Source organism: Arachis hypogaea, chromosome 9 (assembly GCF_003086295.3).
Source record: "Arachis hypogaea cultivar Tifrunner chromosome 9, arahy.Tifrunner.gnm2.J5K5, whole genome shotgun sequence".
Classification (NCBI taxonomy): Eukaryota; Viridiplantae; Streptophyta; class Magnoliopsida; order Fabales; family Fabaceae; genus Arachis; species Arachis hypogaea.
This window is the reverse complement of record NC_092044.1, coordinates 35,010,491-35,017,534: the sequence shown is the minus strand read 5'-3', so window position 1 is coordinate 35,017,534 and position 7,044 is coordinate 35,010,491. Positions and strand designations below refer to the sequence as shown.

The 7,044-nt window shown below is 37.8% G+C and overlaps 1 long non-coding RNA gene across 1 annotated transcript; it reads left to right on the top strand.

Moving 5' to 3' along the window:
- The first annotated feature begins 3,999 nt into the window (after nucleotides 1-3,999).
- On the top strand, nucleotides 4,000-5,489 carry LOC140174964 (uncharacterized). Its single transcript, XR_011865122.1, has 2 exons — nucleotides 4,000-4,742; nucleotides 5,229-5,489. It is a non-coding gene; the product is annotated as an uncharacterized lncRNA (long non-coding RNA).
- The last annotated feature ends 1,555 nt before the right edge of the window (nucleotides 5,490-7,044 follow it).

Below are 7,044 nucleotides of genomic sequence, written 5' to 3'. Positions count from 1 at the left end.
TGGAATGTATTTTGTGCTCTAGCACTCTATACAGTGGTCAATAAAACGAATGACATCCTTGCGCATTTCTGGCCAGAAAATGTCTCACTCAACCTCTTATAAGTCTTCAAAATGCCCCATGGCCTGCTGTGATGGACGAATGGAACTAATGTAAAAGAGTCTCCCTCAAATTAGCATAATCAGGAACCCATATGCTGTTCCGGTATAACAAAATCCCATCCTTATAATCAGAGTGTAGTTCTCCCGCACGAGCCCCATCTTGAAATTATTGCATGTCTTCACTTTGCTGAGTGGCTCGCAGCAGTGTCGGTATGACGGCGGATTGAACTGTTGTGAAGGCTTGGAATTGAGCAGCTGGGGCATCCTCACCCTGCCTAGACAATGCATCTGCTGCTTGGTTAAATTTACCTGGTCTAAATTCAATGTCAAATATCCAGGGTCAAGATCACTTGCGTTTTAAGTTCTCGCAACCCTTGATGATCCGTCTTGATCACAGACCGCCTTCCCAACAAATAGTGGTGCCACTTTGCTACTGCCTGGGTGACAGCGTACAGTTCTCTCACATATGCTAATGCTTGGGTCAGCCGTGCTCCCAACTTTTTACTGAAGAATGTGATCAGGTGTCCCTCCTGAGACAGAACTGCACCAATCCCTGTGCTCGATGCATTCGTTTCCATGACAAAAGGCTTCAAAAAATCAGGCAAAGTAAGGAGAGGAGTTTGCGTCATCAAGTTCTTCAAGTGGGAGAAAGCATGGTCAGCTGCCTCTATCCATTGAAATGCATTCTTTTTAAGTAGCTCAGTCAGGGGATAAGCAAGTTTGGCATAGTTTACTACGAATTTACGATAATACCCTGTAAGGCTTAAGAACCCTCTTAATTGTTTTACTGATTTAGATGGAGGCCAAGCCACAATTGCCTCCATTTTTGTCGGATCAATCTTAACCCCTTCTCCTGAAATGACATGGCCGAGATACTGTATTTGCTGCCTCATAAAAGAGCACTTCGATCACTTTACAAAGAACTGATTCTCCCTTAAAACATGTAAGGTTTGCGCCAAATGCTCAATATATTCTTCCTTGGTACGACTGTATACCAAGATGTCATAAAAAAACACAGCAACAAATCTCCTCAAGAAGGGAAGAAAAAGTTTGTTCATCGTCGCTTGGAATGTAGAGGGCGCATTGGTGAGTCTGAACGGCATTACTACAAATTCATAGTGGCCTGTATGAGTTTGAAAGGCTGTTTTGCTAATATCTTGCTCCTTCATTCGAATCTGGTGATACCCACTACGTACATCAATTTTTGAAATATATATAGCACCATGTGATTCATCTAAAATTTCTTTAATGGTAGGGATGGGAAACTTATCTTTAACTGTAATGAGGTTGAGTGCTCTGTAGTCCACACAAAACCTCCAACCGCCATTCTTCTTCTTTTTTAAGAGCACTGGGCTAGAGAATGTGCTTTGGCTGTCTCGTATCACTCCCATTTGCAACATCTCTGCTACCAATCTCTCCATCTCTTCCTTTCGGAAATGGAGATATTTGTAAGGCCGGATTCTAATCAAAATTGCCTCTGGAGTTAAATGAATAGGGTGGTCTATCTCCCGATGTGGTGGAAGCTTCTTTGGCTCTTCAAAGACTTCACCAAATTTTTGCAGCATGGCACTAATTTTGGCCTCCTTTGGTTCCTCTTCCTGAATCTCTCCAGATTCCACAGCCTCCAAATGAAACAAAGAGGCAATCGCCTTACTATCATTAAGCTTTTTGAGCTCTCGAAAATTCAACCCTGCCTCCCTCAGTAGCCTTTCACCCCGAAAGATCACCCAAGTCCCATCAACCTTAAACTTTATAAAGAGCTAGAGATAATTGATTCTAATGGTTCCTAACTTCATCATCCAGTGGACTCTGAGAACGACGTCGGCCCCCTTCAAATCCAACACATAAGCGTCAATAGCAAATTCATATCCCTGCACCCTGAGAGAGAAATCCTTGCATTTAGCCCCGCAACAAATAGAATCCCCATTGCCTACCATGACTTGAAGAGTGGTAGTAGATGAAAGAGGCAAACTCGATTTCTTAGCCACAGAAGTTTTGATGAAGTTGTGGGTACTCCCTCCATCAATTAAGATGGTAAGTGACTTGTTCTCATGTGTACCCAGCACCCTGAAGGTCTTTGGATGGAATTCCCCTTTTAACGCATTAAGACTGATTTTTGGAATTGGGTTTTCTTCCTCCTCCCCGTCATCATCAGGGTCTGAGTCCGGGTCCTCTGTCTTCGGTTTCTTCGGTCCTTGTAGCAACTCTCTCAACTCTTCTTTGCAAACAAGCAGCTAAAATGTGGCTTTGCAATAGTGGCCAACATGGTACTTCTCATCACAATAATAACACAACCCTTTCTCACGGCGTGCACAGATGTCAGCAGTGCTCAACTTCTTGAAGGGTGTTGTTGTGGGTGTAGTGGTTGGCTTGGATGAGGTAGAAGATGGTGTCATTGGGAAGGGAGCATTCTTGGATTTCAGTGAGTTGGGTGTTTGAGAGATTGGGTTAAGGGTTCGATTAGGTATAAAATGGGTCAGGTTGTGGTATTGATTAGGTTTGTTCCGGTTAATGCCCAAGGCAACTGCATGCTTTTGTTCATGTAATTTGGCAATGGACACTGATAAACCCACTTATTCATGTAAATTGCATGGTTTTACTATTCCTTATTTGTTTTATGATATATGAGAAAACATGTTTTCTATGCTTTAAAAATAATAAATTTAATTATCCTTTATTACCATTTGATGCCGTGATTTGTGTGTTAAGTATTTTCAAGTTTCATAGGGCAAGAATGACTTAGAGGACAGAAAAGAAACACGCAAAAATGGAAGGAACGCACAAAATGGAGTTTTTGAAGAATCGGCAGCGACGCGAACGCGTGGACTACGCGGACGCGTGCTTAGCGCAAAAAGCAGCGACGCGAACGCATGGACGACACGGACGCATGCCTTGAGCAGAACGCAATTGACGCGTACGCTTGATTGACGCAAACGCGCGGAAGAGCAAAACTCCAGATGACGCGAACGCGTGACCCACGCGTACGCGTGACAGACGCCATGTGCAGAAATTGCAGAAAACGTTCCTAGCGATTTCTGAACCCTCTTTTGGCCCAGATCCAAGTCCAGAAGCACAGATTAGAGGCTATAAATTGGGGAATCCATCCATTTAACAAGAAGAGAATTGAACAACATTCAAATTCACAATTTTAGAATTAGATGTAGCTTTTAGAGAGAGAGGTTCTCTCTCCTCTCTCTCTCTCTTTGGATTAGGATTAGAATTTCTGTTAGGATTAGGATTTCATCTTCTTTAATCACAGGTTCAATGTTCCTTTTACTTATTTTCTCGATTTGGTTTATGAACTTTTTATGTTTGGATTGATTTTTCTTTTATTAATGCAATTTGAGGTATTTCAGATCTATGATTTTATTTAGCTTTTTACATTCTTAGCTTTGGTTGATTAATTGGAGACATTTGAGTTATCAAACTCAGCTGTTGATTGAAATTGGAATTACTGATTGATCTAGATCACTCTAAAGCTAGTCCTTCCATAAGGATTGACTAGGACTTTAGGATCAAGCTAATTAGTCCACTTGACATTCCTTTGTTTAGTAAAGGCTGACCAAGCGGGATTAAAACCCAATTCTCATCACACCCGATAAGGATAACTAGGATAGGACTTCTAATTTTCATACCTTGCCAAGAGTTTTTTCATTATTAATTTATTTTCTGCAATTTATTTCTCTTGTTCAAACCTTTTAAAAATCCAAAAATACTATTTTCCATAACCAATAATAAAATACACCCCCTGTAATTCCTTGAGAAGATGACCCGAGGTTTGAATACTTCGGTTATTTATTTTTTATTGGGTTTGTTTAAGTGACAAACAAAACTTTTGTACGAAAGGATTCTCTATTAGTTTAGAAGCTATACTTACAACGCGATTATATTTGTGAATTTCTTCACTGATAGAAATTCGATTGTCAGACACTGCTTGAACATAGGATGTGGGCTGGGCTATCAACAAATCACACTTCAAATTCTCCTGGAGCATAGCTACAAACAGAGAAATAATCCATTCCTCACTTAGTCCAGAAACTCTGTTAGTCAATTCTTTAAATTGACCTTGGTACTCATCCACTGTGTCGCTTTGCTTCAGATCCTTACTAGCGGTTCGTGGATCATAGAAAACATTCTTCCCAAATCGGAGAACCATAGCATCGAGAAAGGACTCTCAATTGTACGTGATGTTATTGTTGATCCCCCAACGGTACCAGGCGTAAGCGGCTCCCACCAAATGGAAGGACAACACCCGAATTCTTTGCTCGATCGGCATAGCAAAAGTCTCCAAATACTGCCAAGCTCGGAACACCCAGTCATCTACACCCTCACCTTCAAACATGGGAAGATCAGCGACCTTTGCCTTTACACCACGAGCCCAATGCCACTCCGTTCCTCCTCCATCATCACCATGGCCAGACTCAGCTACCACCGCGTTGTCTCTTGTGATGCTGTGCTCGTCGACTTTGAGCTTCAATTTCAAGCTCTCTCGCAGCATCTTCTCGATTGATCGTATCGACGAGTCCATGGAGGGTGAGCTGCGTTTGGCTGTCGGCAATCCGCTTGTTGGCCTCAACAAGTCCTCGCGTTAGCGTCAAAACCTCGTGCTTGTTGAAGAGTGTCAACCCCTCCAAGCGTCTCAGGTGAGTTTCATCCGTCATTCTCCGGAAACTCTCTCAACGAAAGTACGATAGTGTGCTCAATAGAACAGTAAAATAGGAAAACAATAGCAATGATAAATCAACACAATTGGATATAAAACTGAATAATGTGTAGTGAATAAGGAGAGAATCAACAAGAAAAATAGAATAATGCAGTAACCAATTCTCCCTATTCGAGTCAGGGATGACTCCACTCAATTACCAAAAATCAATTTCCTTCACCATTATTCCCACCTCCCTTTACATACATCCAATTCTGTTACATAACAACCCAGTACCAATGTTTCCCTACTACGCACCTTTCTCATATATCGTAGTCTCGCATCCATGTTGGAGGTTTTTTATTTCTTTTGCTTTTCATCCGATTTCTATTATTCGGTCTAACTTCTTCTTCAGTCTCTAATTCTTGACTCAAGCCTTTGTTATTTGGGCCGTCATTTGTATCATTGATCAATATTTTGTTTGCAGGGATTTTGGACATCTGATATTGAGAAAGATTATGAAAAATAAGAGTTTTGAGCAGAAGGTTCTTATGCAAGTGCCGACATGAAACTTAGTAAAGAGTTCTCATTATAATATTACATTATTTTATTATGTGCTAATTGAATAAAACTTGGGTAATAGAATTTTGTGTATGAATTTTCATGATGAATTTGGTAATTCAGTAGAATTTGATGAATAAATCTCTAAATTTGTTTTGGTGAATAAAATTCTAGGCATTATGCAGTAGAATTTGGCTTGCTATCTAATGATTTTCTTATCTTGGAGAAATATGTGCATGATGCACGAAATGTATGTATTTCATTTTGGATTTCAACAGAATTTTTTTTATGCATTTCAAAATTTCTTTCACAAATAAAGCATGTATTTCGTTTTAGTATAAAATGGAATTAGAGGAATATGTGCATGATGCATGAAAGGCTTCCTAGTTATGGCATGAGAGTATTATGACAATGTGATTATGTATTTTTTGAGACACAAGTGTCTAAATGTTGAAATGATAAAGAATCATGTGTGAATCTTTAACTAATCATTTTCAACTTGAGATTTGTATCTCAAAAATAATCAGTACAATATGAATTGTTTGTATAAGAACAACACTTCCAATATTATTATGACCATCTCTGCAATTGTTACTATAATGTAACTAACTTTTACCAAAATTCTATCTTGGAATATAATTTGAGAATTGGTAATTGATGTAATTTCATTGATGGTGCCTTATGAATTTTTGGATTTCTTTAAAAGAACACATGATGAATTTATTCCTAGATATCTAAATATTATGATTATAATATTAATCCTTGGCACATACTATTTAGATGATAATAAATGAGCATAAAGTTACAATTATTTACTCACACCGATAATCAAATTAATACACAAACCTAATATATTATGATATCTATTCTTATACAAACACACATGTTTCATTGAAAAAATAAAGATAGCAAAATATTATTAATCTCTATATTTATTACCAATATAAAAATGTACCAAAGTGTTCAGACCAAACAAATTTTTTCTTTTAAAATAATAATTCAATAAATAAATTATAAATATCACTACTCTCATTCATAATTAAAGAATAAAGATAATTTTTCAAATAATAACTAAATATATAAAAATGTGGGTTTTCATGCTATTCACTCTAAAGCATAGTCCAAAAGTTATTACTCTTTTTCTCAAACTCATATTTGTGGTTATTGAATATTCTCAACAAAAGATCTACCACAACAGATGTTCGAATATATTGTTCATTTAGCTGTAAATATGGATTCATTAGTTAAATAATATACTCAGCATGTATATAATTAATTAATATGTCTTTGAAACTTGTAATTTTCGACACCGTGGGATTAAACTTCTCTCTTATAGACAACCAATAAAGAACTGAGAGACCAGAGTCACGACTAAAAGTTCAGTGGTAATATTAAATAGTTAGTGTCAATAAAAAAATCACTTTAATTAATTCTTCTTGAAATCTTTTCTTTCAAGAATGTCATCTTTTAGGTAATGTCCAGACGTTACCATATCTAATAATTTTATAGCCTGAAAATTTTATTCATGACAAGACTATTAAAATTCATGTATTATTTTACATATCTATGTATAAAGAAATGGGTTACGAACACCTCACTAAGGATTTCATAATTTTTTGTTATGGCTAGGGTGGAAACAGGCTAGGTTTTGCTCTTAACAGGCTTGGCCAATCATACAGTTAATTGGCCTGAGCCTGACTTGTAGCCTGTTATAGACTCTTTATAAAGTACTAGGCCTGACC